The sequence below is a fragment of the Meles meles genome, chromosome 21, assembly GCF_922984935.1.
Source record: "Meles meles chromosome 21, mMelMel3.1 paternal haplotype, whole genome shotgun sequence".
Taxonomy (NCBI): domain Eukaryota; kingdom Metazoa; phylum Chordata; class Mammalia; order Carnivora; family Mustelidae; genus Meles; species Meles meles.
In genome coordinates, this window is record NC_060086.1 from 15,128,510 (window position 1) to 15,145,624 (window position 17,115).

General features: G+C 56.2%; 1 protein-coding gene across 2 annotated transcripts in view; it reads right to left on the reverse strand.

Moving 5' to 3' along the window:
- Positions 1-17,115, reverse strand: part of LFNG (LFNG O-fucosylpeptide 3-beta-N-acetylglucosaminyltransferase) — a 94,078-nt gene that overhangs the window by 55,306 nt on the left and 21,657 nt on the right. The window lies entirely within an intron of this gene.

The following is a 17,115-nucleotide window of genomic DNA, read 5'->3' on the forward strand; positions in this document are numbered from 1 at the left end:
CATGCTCTCTCACTCTGTCTCTCTCTCAAATAAATAAAAAATTAAAAAAAAATACAATACTGGTGGTGCCTGGGTAGCTCAGGCAGTTAAGCTTCCAACTCTTGATTGGAGTTGTGTCATGATCTCAGGGTCGAGAGATAAAGCCCCATGTCAGGTTCCATGCTGAGCATGGCGTCTGCTTGAGATTCTCTCTCTCCCTCTGCCCCCTCCCTCCCACCCCTGCTCACACACATGTGCTCTCTCTCGCTCTTAAAAAAAAAAAAAAGCATAGATGTGAGTCTAACAAAACACGCACAGACTTCAATGCTAAAAAGTACAAACTCTGAAGAAAAAAAAATAAAATAAATGGAAAGACATACTATATACCATGCTCATGGATTGGAAGGCTCAACATTGGGAAGGTGTCACTTCTCCCCAAACGGACATAGAGATATAATACAATTCCTATAAAAATTATGGAAATTCTTTTTCCATATTCTTTTTTGTAACTATAGACACAATTATGCTAAAATTGATGGGGAAAGGCAAAGGACTTGAAGAGGTAACACAAATTTCAACAAGAAAAGTGAGAAGAGCCCCTGTACCTGATTTCAAGCCTTCCTAGAGAGTGGCAGTGACCAACGCTGGGTAGGATGGGTGGAAGGCAGACACAGTGGCCAGTGGGATGGTCTAGAGAAGCCAGGGAAAGCCCTGTGTAAGTATAGCCAGCTGACTTGAGACAAAAGTGTGAGAGCAATTCCCTGGAGGGGAGATGGCCGTTCCAATAAACAATGCTGGAGCAATTGCATACCTCCAGGCAAAAAGCAAACTGCAATCCACACAACACACCTGATTTAGAAAACCAACTCAAGGGGCGCCTGGGTGGCTCAGTGGTTAAAGCCTCTGCCTTTCGCTCAGGTCTTGATCCCAGGGTCCTGGGATCGAGCCCCGCATTGGGCTCTCTGCTTGGCAGGAAGCCTGCTTCCTCCTTTCTCTCTCTCTGCCTCTCTCCCTACTTGTGATCTCTATCTGTCAAATAAATAAATAAAATCTTAAAAAAAATTAATAAATCTTTAAAAAAAAAAAAAAGAAAACCAACTCAAAAGGGACCATGCATGAAATATAAAGCTTTCAGAAGCTAACACAGGTGAAAATCTTCAGGATCTAGAGCTTAGTGCTGACACCAAAATGACAATGCAGACAAGAAAAAAATCAGTAAGCTGAACCTCATCAGAACCAAAAACTCTGCCTTGCAGAGGACCCTCCTGAAGGATGAAAAGATAAGGTATAGACCAGAAGTGAATGTTTGCAAACCACATACCTGACAAAGGACTCCTATCTCGGGTACGTTAAGAACTCACAAAATCCCCCAAATGGGCAAAAACACCTAGAGACGTTTCACTGAAGAAGACGTGGCAAACAGGCCCAGCCCCTGGGCGAACGCAGACCAGAGCCCGCCTCTGCACCTGCTACCAGAGCTCGTGGGCCACAGGCAGGACATCCACCATGGGGCATCCCACAGAATACGGCACGGGGACACACAGCGTGAACTTCCTTTTTTCTTTTTTTTAAGATTTATTTATTTGACAGACAGAGATCACAAGTAGACAGAGAGGCAGGCAGAGAGAGGGGTGGAGGAAGCAGGCTCCCTGCTGAGCAGAGAGCCCGATGTGGGGCTCCATCCCAGGACCCTGAGATCATGACCTGAGCCGAAGGCAGAGGTTTTAACCCACTGAGCTACCCAGGCGCCCCACACAGCGTGAACTTTCTGCTGGCATCATGGCATCACGCTAAGTGAGAAACGCTAACCTCAAAAGGCGACAGATTATATGATCCCATTTAGGTAACATTCTTGAAACGACAAAACCACAGAGACGGAAGCCAGACTCGTGGTCGCCAGGGTGAGGGGCGGTGGGCCTGGGGTCAGCTGTACAATGGAGGGGTGGCACAAGGGGGTCTGCATGGGTGTGGAGTGTCTGGGTCTTGGTTGTGGTGGTGGCTCCGTGTTCACACATATGAGCTCAGGACATGGAAGTAGACAGGCCCACTGTACTCCCGTCAGCCTCCTGGTTCGGATCTGACACTGTGATCACGTGAGATGCAGCCATTGGGAGAAAACCCAGGACTTCTCTGTGCTGTCTTTGCAGTTTGCGTGATTCTGTAATTGTTTCAGAATAAGAGGTTAGAACAATAGTGACAGAAGCGATCGCTGATTCTGTTTCTGTGGGTCAGGAATTTGAGAGTGAGGTCGTATGGTGGTGCTGGCTTACGGTTTCTCACGAGGTTGCCCCCACGAGAGGGCAGATGTTGGTTAGCCTGCTGTCATCTGAAAGCCTGACTGGGGTAGGAGGCCCCGCTTCCCACTGGCTATAGTTGAGGGTCTCGGGTCCTTGGCCTGTGACCCTCCTCAGGGCCACTTGAGTGTCCTGACATGTGCTGGCATCCCCCCAGAGTAAGTGACCAGGAGACAGCGAGGGCTGGCATCTGGGGACTGTCCCATTCCACACCCCCCTCCACGCATCCTGGTAACACCTCCTGTCAGCCCCTCTGAGGATCCAGGGGACAAATCAGGCTGGGCTCGGCTTTCCCACGGCTGCTGATGGTTTACTTCTCCAGGACGGCGTGTCATTACCATTTGTCATCTCTGCTCTGCTTTCTAACATTTGCTGCTGCATCAGTCATGGTGACAACAACCAACCAAAACTGACTTTAGCAAAATCTAATTAAAAAAAAAATTATTTTTGATGTCTGGGGTCCAGATGGTGATTGAACACAGGCATCTGCTTTCATTCCCTTTGTCGCTTCCCGTGAATGACAATAATAAGAGATTTTTATAGGCGTAAATCTGCAGGTATGAGGAGGACAGGAGAGAAGGTGACAGCAGCACAGGGGCTGGGTCCTGCCACACTTGGGGCAGCATCGCGGACCTGGCAAACACCATGTCCATGTGTCAGGATGACCCCCGGCCACCTCCAGGATAGAGGAGGCCCAAAGACAGGCTTGGGCCTGGTTGTCCAGGGGGCACGTCTGCAGGGTCCCAGGGCCTGGGGAGGCTGAGACACACATCTCCTGGACCCCCCACGAGCTGCCCAGGGCACAGAGTCCCTTTCCTCGGGGATGACAAATGAGGGAGCTGGTGAACCTGGGGTCTGGACCCTGCCCTGCCCTGTCACTGTCTGGGTGGGCCTGGCTGCTTCCCACTCTGGGTAAAGGGCCTGAGGGCACGCACCGTGAAGACGAGGGATAGGGGGACGTTCCAGGCCAGGGTGACCAACTCCCTGCCTTCTGCGTGCACCATCCTCGCTTGGCCACCCGGGGCTCTGGTGGCCACAACGTAGCTTCTGGGTGGGCCTGGGCATATCCCACTCACCCCCAACAGAGGCTCTCTGCCCAGAGGGCGTCAGTCTGCTCCTCCAGAGCAATCATATGGCCCTGGGCCCATCATTCCAGAAAGAGTCACCAAAAGCGCAACTGCCCAGCACCTGACCAGTGAGATCAGCACCAGCTCACTTATTGGAGCCCCCTGGAGCGCCCTGCCAAGTCCGCATTTCTGACCCGAGGCTGCCCCCTGGTGGGAGGCACCAGGGACCAGGCCAGCCCAGCTCTACGCTGCCCCTCGAGGACCCAGGCCACTTGAGCTTCAGGCCCCCCTGTTCGAAGGGCCCCTGCTCTTCACGTTCCCTTGTGCACAAGGCTGCAGGATCCCCAGTGGACAGGGGGAGAGGGGGCATCGGCCCTATGGAAGCACAGAGGGTCATTCCAAGGGAAATCAAAGGGACCAGGACAGTGTCCATGGGAAGACCCCGGCTGGAAAAAGCGCCAGATCCTGCAGCAGGTGCTGGGCGGTGGCCTCGATGTGTGACCTTGAGCCTCAGTCTCCTCATGTATAAAACGGGAATAGCTCTGAGCCCCACTCGTCAGAATTCTGCAGCCTATTATAGTGGCCACTGAGCATGGGGAACGAGCTGGTCTGGGGCGCCCTACAAGGGTGAAATGTATCCGGGGACAAAAACCCCCCAGCCCCCCAGAACATAAACTATCTCACGAATAGTTCTGATAGGACTCACAAGTTGAAATGACCATATTTGGGATCTACTGGGGCAAGTGCATTATGAAATTTAATTCCAACTTCCGCTTTTTGCTTTTTAAGGCAGTTCCCTCCTCCCAAATTTTAAATCACCACGTGACTCCCAAGGGTTCTGGAGGATTCTATCTGTAGGCCCCGACAAACATCGGCCAAAACCATCATTACTAGCACAGAGTAGTTGCTAAAAGGAGAGATTTCTTCAAAACCTTGTGTTTTTATCTGAAAAACCTCCTAGTAATTTTGCATTCTTCTCCATAATCTATCTGTGCTCCTTTTCTCGAAAAACAAAATGTATTTTTTAACAAAACTTGGATCAAAGTCACCGGGTGAGGAAGACGTGCCTGCTTCGAACCCGTGGGTCGGGGCAGGGGCTGTGGCTGGGGGAAGCGGGGAGGGCCGGGCACACTTCCAGGCCACGTGGCCTCCATGAGCGGGAGGTCCCGGACCCACTGGCCCTGCTCCATCCCCGTCACTGGCGCCCGGCCTTCATCATACACGGCAACGACCCCGCCACATGTGAGCACGGCCAGCCTGGTGACAATATCTCCGTGCCCAAAAATGTGACCGGTGGGTGGTCCTGGGATTCTCTCTCCCCTACACACCCCAAGCTTCCGGAGACAGGCTTGCACAGGTAAGTCCCTCTTCCGGGCACCCCTGCCTGTTCCTGCTAGCTGAGCCCCCCAGTCAATTCGGAGGGGGCTGAGGGAAGCCAGAGATGGACATCCTCCCCAGCCCAGGGGCTGAGCCTCAGACGATGCCCACCTCCCCAAGCCCTGGACACAAGGCTGCTGGGCTCAGCACCCGCGGATGGTGCCCAAGGACCCAGGGGCCTGAGTGTACAGCCTCGCCAGCACCTGCCCATCTGACCACAGCCATCCTGCTTGGGGGGCAGGGGAGGGCTCCCTGTGGTCTCGGTTTGCCGTTCCCGGACCAGTCGCCGATGCCGAGCAGCTCCTCTCGTGCCCACTGGCTGCTCCCGTCTTCTCTGGAGGGAGGTCCATTCGAGTCCTTTGCCCATTTCTGAAAGGGGTTGTTTTTCTCTTGGACTTCAGGTCTCTGTATATTCTGTACACTCCTCCCTCATCAGACTATGCTCTGTAAGGCTTTTCTCCCACTCTCTGGGTGCCTTTCCACGCCGCCGGCCGTGTGCTCGATGCTGCTCACTTTCTTGGCACACGGTCTGCTCCAAGCTTCCATCCACGTGCTTCCTTGCTCCCTCTGCTCCCCTGATCATGTGCCGTGTGAGCCCAGGTGACACCTGTGGTGGCGTTTCTACCACAGGTGGAACCCCAACTGCTCCTCCCTCTGTCTAGCTGGAGCACACACGCACACATACAGGCGTGCATGCACCCGCACCCATGTGCACATATGCAGACACGCATGCACACACATGTGCATAGATCCACACCACACACACAGACACTTGTGTACACTCCTGCACACATGCACACACTCCTGAGTCCAGTGGACAGACTGCAGGCCCAGCGGCTGACTTCACACTCTCCCAGGGCACAGGGCTCAGGAAAGGCTAGGGAAACGACTCCCAGTGGCCAATTCTTGTATGATAACAAGAGGTGTTTGGACAAGACAGGACACCTTTCCTCAAAACATCACCCGTGTGCTGAGCAGAGCAGACGTCAGCGTCTTCACTGGCTGAGGGACCCCGAAGGGCTTAGACCCCCAACAGAAATGCCAGCTCTTCTTTGCCCATCTGGAAAGTTCTCCAGGCAGTGGGGCAGAGGCCGAGGGGTGGGGTCACGATTCCCCTGAAGTAGTCATGGGTCAGCAGCCCGGCTCTGGCTCCCACTCTTGCCAGCCTCATGCAAGTCTTTCTTGGGGAAAACTGAGGGAGACCAGACACAGCAGCGGTCTTCCAAGATCTAAACATACCTCATGCGGATGAGGCCGCCATTCTGTCCCAACAGAGAAGGCAGATCAGGCTCAACGCTCGTTGGAGGCTATGAACAGCCGATTTTCCGACCAAGGAGGGATAGTGCGGTAGTGAGCCCCCCGCCAAGCGAGTGTGCAAGGCAAGGCGGCCATGGACTCTTGGCTACACCAAGGCCTCCTCCAACTCAAATATTTCCTTTACCTGTACAGACGTTAAATGTGCTTTTTCTTTCGACATATGACCATTAAGGGGGTGGCGGGTCCACCAAAAAAGCCACTTCCCAGGGAAGTCCCATGAAATAACCTCTGTGCTCCCATGGGGGCCTTGTGTGGTTCCACACAGGGAGAGAGAATGTGGGTGGGGAGATGCAAGAGGGAGGGGACTTTAGAGAAAACCCGGGGCCTTTACAGCCTGAAGGCGTTGTCGGGGAAGGGTGGGTTAGAAGTGGTGAGGGGAGGCCACGAGGAGGCTGCTGGCCTCACTGCCACAAGCCTGGCCTCTGCCAGACAGACGGTGGGTCGTGGATGGCCTTGCACCCAGGTGGGCCCGGTATGGCGGGAGCCGTGCAGTGGGGTGAAGGGCTAGGACCTCAGGAGGCCTCCCATTGTCCTTCCTCTGTCCCTGGTCCCCTGCAGCCCTCACATGCTCCCACGAGAGGACATCCCACACTCAGAAGCCAAGGTGGCCACCCAAGGCGGTACGGTCTCTGTGTCTTGAGGGCAGGAGCACATAGAGGGACCCTGGCCGGTGGTTGGCTCCAGCCCTCTCTGGGACCCTGGTAAGTCAGTCCCCATCTGCACGTTGGTTTCAATCCCTCCAGAGTGGGGGTCCCAGGCTGTTGGGGCAGTCAACCCAAATGCCTTCAGCAGCCGGGCAGGTAACAGAGAAGAGGGAAGCTGGCCAGGGGGGGCTTACACCGGCCCAAGGAAAGGACCCAGAGAGCACGGCCCTGCCCACAGGAGCCCACAACCAGTTCCGTGGGAAGAATGGCACCAACCTCGGTGCCCAGCAACCTCCCCGCTGCTGCCCCAGACGATGTTCAGGTCCTTCCAGCTCATCGGGACAGCGTGTCAGGAGGCCGGCAGACATCAAAGCAGGAGAGGCCCCCGGTGGGGCCCTAGGAGCTAGCTGGTCCCTGGGGAGGGCTGGGCCCTAGCACCGAGCCCCAAACCCCAGCAGGTCAGGCCAGGGCCAGGAGGCTCCGTGGGTAGCCCCCTGCCCACACTCAACCTACAACCTGTGGTCAGAAGCCCAGAGGAACTGAAGTCCAAGATTCTGGGCCCTTTTTGCTGACTCACTCGAAGCTACTGTCCACCCCCCTCCCCACATCCGGTCCCGGGCCCATCTCCAGGCCAGGTAACCTCCACGTGTGTGGATCAGCGGCCAGACAGCAAGCAGTTCAAGCTCAGGGTGGAGAGGGGGATGGGGATGGAGAGCCAGGGCTGTCCGGTTTCTCACTGGCTGTGGGCATGGGGCTCCTGCTTCCCGGGAAGATGTAAGAATGGGGGAGGATGCAGCCGGGCATCCCCCACCCTGCTGGGCTGATGTTCCACAGATATCTTTGCACCAGGACAGTTCCTCTGGGTTGTGTCCATGAGATCCCTCCCCGAGGGGCATCGGAACCGGCTTCTGGAAGGAGCTTGTGGCCACAGTTGGAGCAGGAGGCCTCAGATGTCCTTGGCAGATAAGGACCCAGCAGCCCTGAACGCAGGCATGCCCAGCCTTCCCAGGCCACCACCCAAGTGATGTGAGCTGCACTGGACAGGAAGTGGCCCCCAAATTAACTGACACATTTCAGACGAGATCTTCTTGGCTCCCTGGGTGAGGCCGCACCCTGGGTATGACCGTCCTCTTGTCCCAGCCACGCCCTGGGCTGGCGATGTTTTCCTAAGTGCTGGATTTTTCCTCTCTCCTCCTCTCTGCCAAGACTCTGGGTTGCCCACATCACCCCACCCCAGCACATGAGGCTGCTGTCAGCTATGCATCCTTCCCATCGACTCCCCATGTTCCACCGTCAACAGGGTGAACGCCAAGTCACCGGAGGCCATGCCAGTCCCTTCCAGCCACAGTCCGGGGGTCGGCTGGCTCCTCTAAAGGCTGGGCCTGGCAAGGCAGACTCCGGGCCGACACACGCAGACACAGACAGGCCATGGGAGGGGCCTGGCTCAAGTGCCTTAATGGCAAACCAGGCTCCTGAGGGGGCCTTTGAAAGGTCTAGGAAAAGCAGAGGTTTGAGGTCAGAACTTGTGGATCCTGGAGTAATGGTGGGATCTGAGATGGTTCTGCAGCCTTTCTGGGCCTCGAATTCTCCATCTAGAAAATGGGACCAATAGTCCTGGCTCAGTCCCTGACTTTACAAGAACCTTGCACAAAGCCCCAAGCTCCCACTCACGTGCCTTTTCCCATACAAGTCTCCTTTCTTGAAAGGAGTAGTCAGTCTCCAGACAGCCTTCTCCCTGGAGTTGGACACCTGTGGACAGGAACATGGAAGCCAGGCATGCAGATGGCGGTCGGGACAAACGGGCCCCCACAAAGAGCCAGGAACCCACCCGCAGAATGCCCTGCAGGGAGGGCTGGGGGAGAAGGGCAGAAACTGGTTTCTGAGGACACAAACACTCACCAGAGCAGGGTGTGAGCCAAGCCCCGCCTCTTGATGGAGGACGGAGCACACAGACTCCCTCCCCCAAGGTGGGGATGGCCCTTGCCCACCCTGGTCCACCCACCATGGCTGACACACCTCCTCTCCCCACCCCATGCTCTGCTCCAGCCCCTCCCTGGAGCCCTGCAGGCACTCTGTGCTTGGGGACACATTTTTGGAAACTTTTCGAGCCAAAACATTTTCAACCAAACCTTTTAGAAGCCTAGACCACTGTCAAAGCCAATCTATATGGAAACCTGACACTTTCAAATCCATTTTGGGAATCTGTGCCTCAAAGCTCTGAAGCCAAAGCATTTTGGAAACCTCCTGGAAGCAATACTCTGGAAGAAAACCAGCGAAAAGGGCAAAAGCGGTTTCATCGGGATTTTTCGAGCCCCCAGGCCTTGCCAGCGGCAGTTTCCTACAGGACTGTCCCGGGAAGGAACTTTGGTGTTTGGACCGGGCGCAGAGAAGGGCTCACTCCATGCACACACACCAGGCGGTAGACAGCAGTGCCCGCATCTCGGAGAAGTCCTGGATCCCGTGCTCTCTCCCAACCCTCGGCCCAGCACACTGTCCCGATTCTTCCCTCTTTTGGACACTGTTGTTCTTGGTATCGGTGGCAGGAAAATCCACCCAAAAGCCAGCATCAGGATCTCCTGTGTCCAGACCCCCAGCTCACTGGAGCCTTGGGACCCTTCCTGTGTCCAACAGGGCACAGAGTGGCTGCAGGACGCAGACGGGCGAGCAGGAACGGTACAGAGACAGTTCTTTGCAGCTCTGACCCCCGCGCTCAGGTCTGGGGTCCCTTGACATCTCATCTTTCCCTCCCTCAGTGCCCCGACAGGCCCAGTGAGGCACCACTGCCTATGCCCGGGCTCCTGTGGCCACCAGCCCGGGCTCCTAGTGCAGAGGAGTGGGGAGGGACACCCAGAAATGCATGGAAACACATGGACCGCGGGGGAGCCCGGTTGCTTGGAGGGGGTGGGGGTGGGTCGAGGGTCCCGAGTGACATGGCTCTGCTTATCGTTTTCAGCTGGTGGAGCTTTCTGGAGGGCCGTGACCTTCCCGTTTACCAGGAGCCAGCCAAGGTGCCGGATGCTGCCGGCCTGATGGTGGCATCACCCCAAACTGGTCTCTCAAGCCACTGGTCAGAAGCAGCCTATGCCCAGCCGGGGGTGCGAGGGTGCTGATTCCTCCACAGGGAACACCCTGCGTGAGACGTGACAGGTGAGGGGGACGTCTCTGCATGGTCCTGGTCTGGGGTGGGAGGCCTGTGCCTCCCTCCCTCACCACCCCTGCCTACCCAAGCCATCGAGCACAGGGCCCGCCACAGCACAGCATGGGCCAGGGGCCAGGGGGCGGCAGCCCTGCCTTCATTACTGGAACCACACGCAGGGTTCAGGAGGCTCGCATGCTGGGGAAGACCGACCATGGGTGACGTTCATGTGTCCTCGTCTGTTAGCATTTGTGGCAACGACAAGCACTGAAATTCAATTGTGCAAAACAGGAAATCCGGACTCACCACATGGCCCAGCAGTCCCACTCCCAGGTCTGGGCCCAGAAGGACTGCAAGCACGGACCTGAAGAATTTGCACCTCGTGCCCACAGGTGAATTATCTGCACGGCCAAGAGGGGCAGCCACTCGTGTCCACCGGTGAATGAACGGGTAAACAGAATGTGACGGATCCCCCCACCCCTCACTGCAATATTTGAGAGGAAGGGAATTCTGGCACGTGCTCGACATGGGTGAAGCTCGAGGATGCGATGCTCTGTGAAATAAGCTGGACACAGAACGGCAGACACAGGTGACCCTTGAACAGCAGGGGGCTGAGCTCTCTGGGGCCGGACGGCAGTGACAGCTGTGCAATACAGATGTTCTCAATACCGTGGACTTGTGCGCTGAGAGATGGTTGGGACGGGGAATTTCACGTCATGTGTATTTTACCACCACTTTATTTTATTATTTTTTTAACGAAGGACACAAGCAGGGAGAGAGGCAGAGGAAGAAGCAGACTCCCCGCAGAGCAGGGAGCCTGATGCGGGGCTTGAATCCAGGACCCTGGGATCACGACCTGAGGCAGACGCTTCACCGGTGAAGCCACACAGGTGCCCCTTCCGCCAGCATTTTAAAAAGAACTGAAATTATCGCCACCAGGGCCACCCTCAGTTAATCCAAGAAAACGTATCCATCAGGTCAATTTTTTTTTTTTTTAAATTGTGAGAAACCCATTCTCCCAAACAGGATGGCCAGCCTTCATATGATAAACAGGTTTACTGGCTGAAAAATAGCATTTTAAAGGTTCTCACTCCAGGTTCACATAAGAAATGGGACTCCAGTCCAGGGCAGGAGCTCTGAGGCTGGAAGTCACAGCCTGGCCCCTGGCCCGCTACCTGGACACAGCTCCCAGGGCCCCTCGCACCTGGGGAGGTGTGGGTGCTGCACCCAACGAGGCTGGGTGCAGTTCCCTCCCCACCCTGGGCTTCCCTCCAAGGCCTGTGGGAATTCCTAAGCAGAGTAGCTGACAGGTCAGGGCACTCTCCGAGCACAGCCCTCTGCTTTGAAACTCTGAAATGTTATAAGAAGAACATTGCCCCAAGACTGGAAAGGGCAGCTAGCTGTTCACGAAGATGCCCAGACAGCACGTCACCGTTGCTCATACGAGAATTTCAAAGTGCATTTCAACAGACATTACCGCTTGTCAGGTGGGTGAGGTCAGGTGCACAGACACAGAAATGGAGCCACCAGAAGCCTGGCTGGGCTCCCCAGCCCAAGACAAATCGAGAACCAGGTGCAGAATGGAGCACACTCTCTACACCCTTACGAAAGGGCTTATTCTAGCCAATCTCCTGGATAGTGGTGTTCTCGAGTCTTGCATGTACAGAAACTTCCTATTCGTGTGATGACGTGTACCACGCAGAAGCAGAAGGAAGCTCTAAGTGTAAGAAGATGATTCACAGACCAGCCTGCAGACCCCTTTGCTGGGGGCGCCCTTGGTAACCATTCAGGCTAGCCCCCACTCCTGCCCCCAACGAACCTTCCTTCTCTTCAAAGCTTGGCGCCGTGCCCCCTCAAACCCGCACCCAGCCCAAGGGTGCCCCATTCCAAAGTGCCAAGACAGTTTTGGATGCCCAGGCTCCCACTCCGAGCTCAGGTCCAACACCCCCTCCCCTGGGGAGCCGTATGTCCCACTCCATCTCTGCAAACACACATGATCACCGTCTCGCCCGCCTGTCAGCCCCCAGGCTCCAACACTGAGATCCACAGAGCGCAGCAGGCAGGCAGACGGGCTGGGTTCCCTCATCACCTACCGAGTCACCCCGCACATCCGTGACACAGGACCCGCATCAGAGGCATTGGGGGTCATGCGCAGAGGAGTACTGTTCCCCATTCCCTGTTAGCTTCCCTCTGGGTAATGCGTGAAAGAATGATTCCAAGGGAAGAAATAGCCCAGGTTCCCACTGAACCTCTCTGCTGGTTGGAAGTGGTATCCCAATAGGGGATCTTTCGTTCCAGGGTCTTGGTGGAGTAAGAAGACAGTTTCATCATGTGAATTGCTCACACCTGCATGACCCATACCCCACGTGCCCAGAGGTCATAATGGCTTCTCTTGGTTAAGGGAACAGCTCTAACCCGACTTCAGGATGCCAATCCAGTGACTACACAGTGTAGGAGTCAGGATCCCTTATGTTAAATGCCAGAGACCCAGCTTGTAGGAGCTTTAGGAAGTGGGAGCGTGTTGGGCCCACACCTGCAGGTGTGGCGAGGCACAGGGGGACCCAGCCTTGGGTGCACATAGCCTCCAGCCCTCACCGCATGGTCTGACTCTTGGTGCGGCTCTGATGTTCCTGTCCCACCAGCCTGGCCAAGCCCTTCTACAAAGACTTCTGGCCGTGGGCCCTGAGTCTGATGGGTTCACGTGGGGGTGTGACACAGGCCTGCCTCTACCGAGCACGTGGACACCCCACCAGAGCTCAGATGTGGGGTGGGATGGCCTGCCCAACTCTTCCAGCTGAGAGGGAAGGAGGGAGACGGGCTCTCTGACCAGGAGGAACACGTTTCGGCACACACAGTAGGTGTCTACTGCAAGGGGTCATTCATCTGATTAGTTTCAGATTGATTGTATATACTACCCCCGTTTTACGGGGTGGGCAGAAAAGGATGTGTAGTTTATAAATAAATGGGCAATAATTACCGCTGGAGAATTTGCTTGGGTGAGCGGACCCCCTTGGGTCTGCATGGTATCTGGGAACCTGTTCCCCACAGGGCAGGACCACCAAGGAGAACAGACCACCTGTCCGCCAGGAGCCTCACGTGGCCCTGAGTGGCAACCCCTCCCAAGCCAAGAGAGCAAACGTGGAGGAGAAAAGTCCTGCCAGAAACCGAGCTTCCCCCACCGAGAAACTGAAGAAGGCTCTGCGGACATCCGTGTGGCCACCGGGAAGCCCATCTGGTGCTACATGTTACAAACCAGCCGGCACCGCTGGCCCAGAGCTAGGTCCCCCTTGCAGTGCAGCCAAAGTGGTACCCGGGGGCTCTGAAGGGCCTGCTGGGGAAGGTGACCAGCACAGTCACCAGATGCGCACGTCACTCGTGGGCTTGGATCCACATCAGCAGGGTCCAGGAGCTCCTGGCCCTCCAGCCACCAGGGCCAGCCAACCAGCCCCCCTGCATCCTCCACTCCAAGCTCCAGCCCTCTTGGGACGAGGGCAGGGAAGGAGGGGAAGCAGGGCCGTTCCCGCAGCTAGGCATGGACATGGCAGTCCTCACCCTCTCCGGGAGGAGGGATGGGGAGACATAGCATCTTTCAGGGGACAGAAGAACACAGGAAGGAAGAGAAGACACACGGGGGATAGCTAACTTCTCCAGGAACAATGCAAGCCGCCCTTCTGGACCCCACAGACCCGGGGTGCTTAGAAAGTGCCGGAAGGCAGAAGCAGTGAACTCTAAGCCCACTCAGTGCCGGTCACTGAAACTCCACCAGCCTTACAAACACCTGGACAGGACGATGGCAGCCCTCCTTGGCCAGTTCAGAAAGAGGCTCAGGGCCCCACCCCTTCGCTTTCTCCCTCCCTGACCATGACCGGGGGCATGCAGACCCCTGCCCCAGGTGCAGGTGTATGGAGGAAGGCTCTGACTGCAGCCAGAGCTGTCCCTGCCCATGCCTGTGTGCAGAGACTCAGCTGCAAATAGAAGCATGGGACAGTGGTTCTGGAAAACCCAGGGGGTTCCATGCATGCTCTGAAACGAAGCTTCACGGGACAGGCAGGCTGCACAGCCATGCTCCTCCTGGCTTCTGCCTCCCCTGCTCAGGCTCCTGTCCCACCCCAGGGGCAGGAATCCCTGCTCCTGCTGCTCCCTGCCACATGCTGCCTACTGACCGGCTGGGGACAGCCCTGCACCAGGGGGTGGGCGGCCCTGAGGCAGGCCCCTGCTCCTCTAACTGCTCCCCGTCAGCAGCAAAGCTGGGTTAAAGCCCCACCTTCACTAACATACAGAGGCAGGTACCTAGGTACACATTGACTGCACCGGGAAGAGGAAATGAGATCGTGACCCTTGCTGAAAACAGACTTAAAGTTCTTCTAATAGTGGAAAATCCTTCAAAAGAAGGCAAAAGCAATGCAAGGCCCCCTAGATGTGCACCAGAAGCCATAAGTGGGAACTCTGCATCGACACATGAAGACGTGTACCATTTCTAGAGGAACGAGGACTGACGGTGTCTCTCACACGCATGTGCGCACACGCACACACGTGCGCGTGCGTGCTCAGGCATCGGGTGAGTCTCTCCCACATCCCTCTCCCCGACTGTAAGCAGACAAAGTGCACTGGTGACCGTGCTGGGGGCTCCATGACAACGCGGAGAGGATCCTGCACCACACACCAGGGCGTTATTAGGACAGTGTGCAAATGTGTCAGCAATGGCTGGAGATGAGAGGTAAGCAGAAACGAAGAATCAGGTTTACGGAATCGTTTGGTTAAATGAGCTAACTGCAGTATCAATTTAAAAATTTTTAGTGTCTTAGCGCAAGAAAAATAATTTCTTTACAGGACGTAATTCTGTGGGTCAGGGAAAGAGGCACCCGAGAGAGGGACAAGGTGGGGACCCCCTCTCTTCCCACAGCCCGTGGAAGGAGGGCAACGGTTGACAAGGACCTTCTCTGCCATCACGTCCCGAGTCGTCCCCCAGGTGGCCCCGAGGTCGGGCCCAGCTGGCAGCACAGGAATCCGGACAGGTGTGTGGCCGCTGCGGGAAGCCGCTCCCATAGTCCCTGCACACATGCCCCCCAACACCCAGGGAAGCTGACCTACAGTGTAACTACCTGCAGAACCACGAATAAAGGAATGCAGAGCTGGGCCCTGCCCTTCGTGAGCCCAGCACCCCGTGAATTTTGAGGTTTGTCTGAACATTCCCGAAACAAACACATTTCAGCGAGAAACTACCATGAGAGAAAGATGCCAAGAGCCATGCTGATGATGGCGGCTGGAAACGCGTTCTAAAGCTGCGATTTCAATGTGATGGCCCATTCTGATGAAAACCATTTCCTCAAAATTACAGCCCAGGACTGAAATCTACGGTGTCCTTAACACACGTAAAGGACATTGGAAACTGTCCTTCTTCCCCAGGACAGCCTCCCAGCTCGCCTCTAGCCATGTGACACGTCGTCTGCATGTCTCCCCACCCCGATGCAGTTTGCCAATGCTGACCAGGTCAACTACGACTCAGCAGCCCACTTCTGGGTACTCAAAGGAACTGGAAGCTGTAACTCACACAGATCTGTGCACAGCCGTGAGCACGGCCACACTGCTCACAACAGCCAAGAGGTGGAGGCAGTCAAGTGTTACCTGGTGGGAGAATGGACACACACCACGGGGTGGCCCATCCACCCCGAGGAATATCCGGGGCCTTGACAAGCAAGGACATGTGGCCACTGGCCACCACAGAGACAGACCTCGAGGACAGCATGCTGGGTGACAGAAGCCAGAGCCCAAGGGACAGACACTGCAGGATCCCGCCTCTATGAGGTCCCTGGAGTCACAGACTCCAGGGTCACAGACACAGTGAGCAGGAGGGTGGGAGCCAGGCGGGGGGAGGGAGGAATGGGCACAGAGTTTCACCCAGGGGGAGATGAGAAAGTTCCAGAGCCCGATGGCCGTGGGGGCGGCACATTGGCGCGAATGCCTTTAATGCTCCCAAAACAGATACTTAAGTGGTTAAGAAGATAAATTCTATGTCACTTATATTTGACCACGCACCGGTGGGAGGATGTTACAGGTCAGAAGAAAGATCTGTGTTGTGCTCTCCTGACTTTCCTCTGACTTCTCCCTGCTTCTCTTTCGTCATACACAAGAACAGCAGCAGCTTGGACGGGAACCTCTCCAGAATACCACCACTTCTCCTGTCTGTCCGTCTCCCCACTGTCCCTGCACAGGCCCCTTCTGAGCAGGGCAGCAGCCGTCACCTGCTGACCAGACTCCTGGCCGCCTCCATTCCTCAACCCGACGCCACACTGACTCCAAAGAACCCAAGTTCCTCCATCCCCAGACCTCCACCAGGGCTTGCTGCTGCCTAAGTGAGATCTCAATTCCGGGGCCTGACGGTCAAGGCCACCAGACTCCACTCACAGCCCATCCACGTCCCAGGGTGGCGGAGAAGCCTACCAGCTCCAAGTCCTGGCCCCACCTGACCTCTGCCATTCAGCATCCACACCAGAAAACAGGACCAAAGGGATATGGGAGGACATGTGAGGGCGCTTGGCAATGAACACCAGTGGCTAGTACCTCCTGTCTTGGACACATCCCGCTCCTGTGCTGACGTCACGCACTCTACCATGGACGTCTGAGCCGCTCCCCATCCTTCAGGCCGGGCTCATGCACCACCTTCCTCAGGACACCTGCCTTTACCTCACCTCACTTGCTGACGCTCTGTCCTTGAAGGCCTTCAGCCCACTGGCGTGGGGCTGGGGGTCCCCGCTGTCATCACACACCGCAGGGTCACAAGGCTCCCCGAAGGCAGAGCTACCCTGCTTAATGACCTGAAGCCCAGTGCTCGCGGTGCCATGGCCAGCTAGGCCCAGGAGCCTCAGCGTGGTGATGGCTCTTCAGTGACTCTAAAACTGGATCCTCGCGTTGGAGCATCTTTGCTGCCAACTGTTTTGTAAAAAGGGGAACTTACAGAAAGGAAAGCGGGTGGTTTTGGGCACCGGGGAGCCCGAGTCGGTGAGGCGGGCACCCAGAGGCCACGGCTCAAACCTCAGTGCCATCGGGAAGCCATCAGAGCAAGGACACCACGCACGAAGCAGAGCTGGCAAGAGGACGTCGCAGTGAGTGGCCAGCTCCCCGGAAACTTGGGCCCTGGGGACCAGATGCTACAGACTAAGGAGACGAGGTCACACCTGAGGCCCACATGCCACGGAATGACTGCACACTTCCCGCCAACTGCAGGGTCCCAGCCACAACTGCAGATCGGTCTGAACCAGATGTACAAAAAGAGCCTTTCTGGACAGGCCCACATGGACACA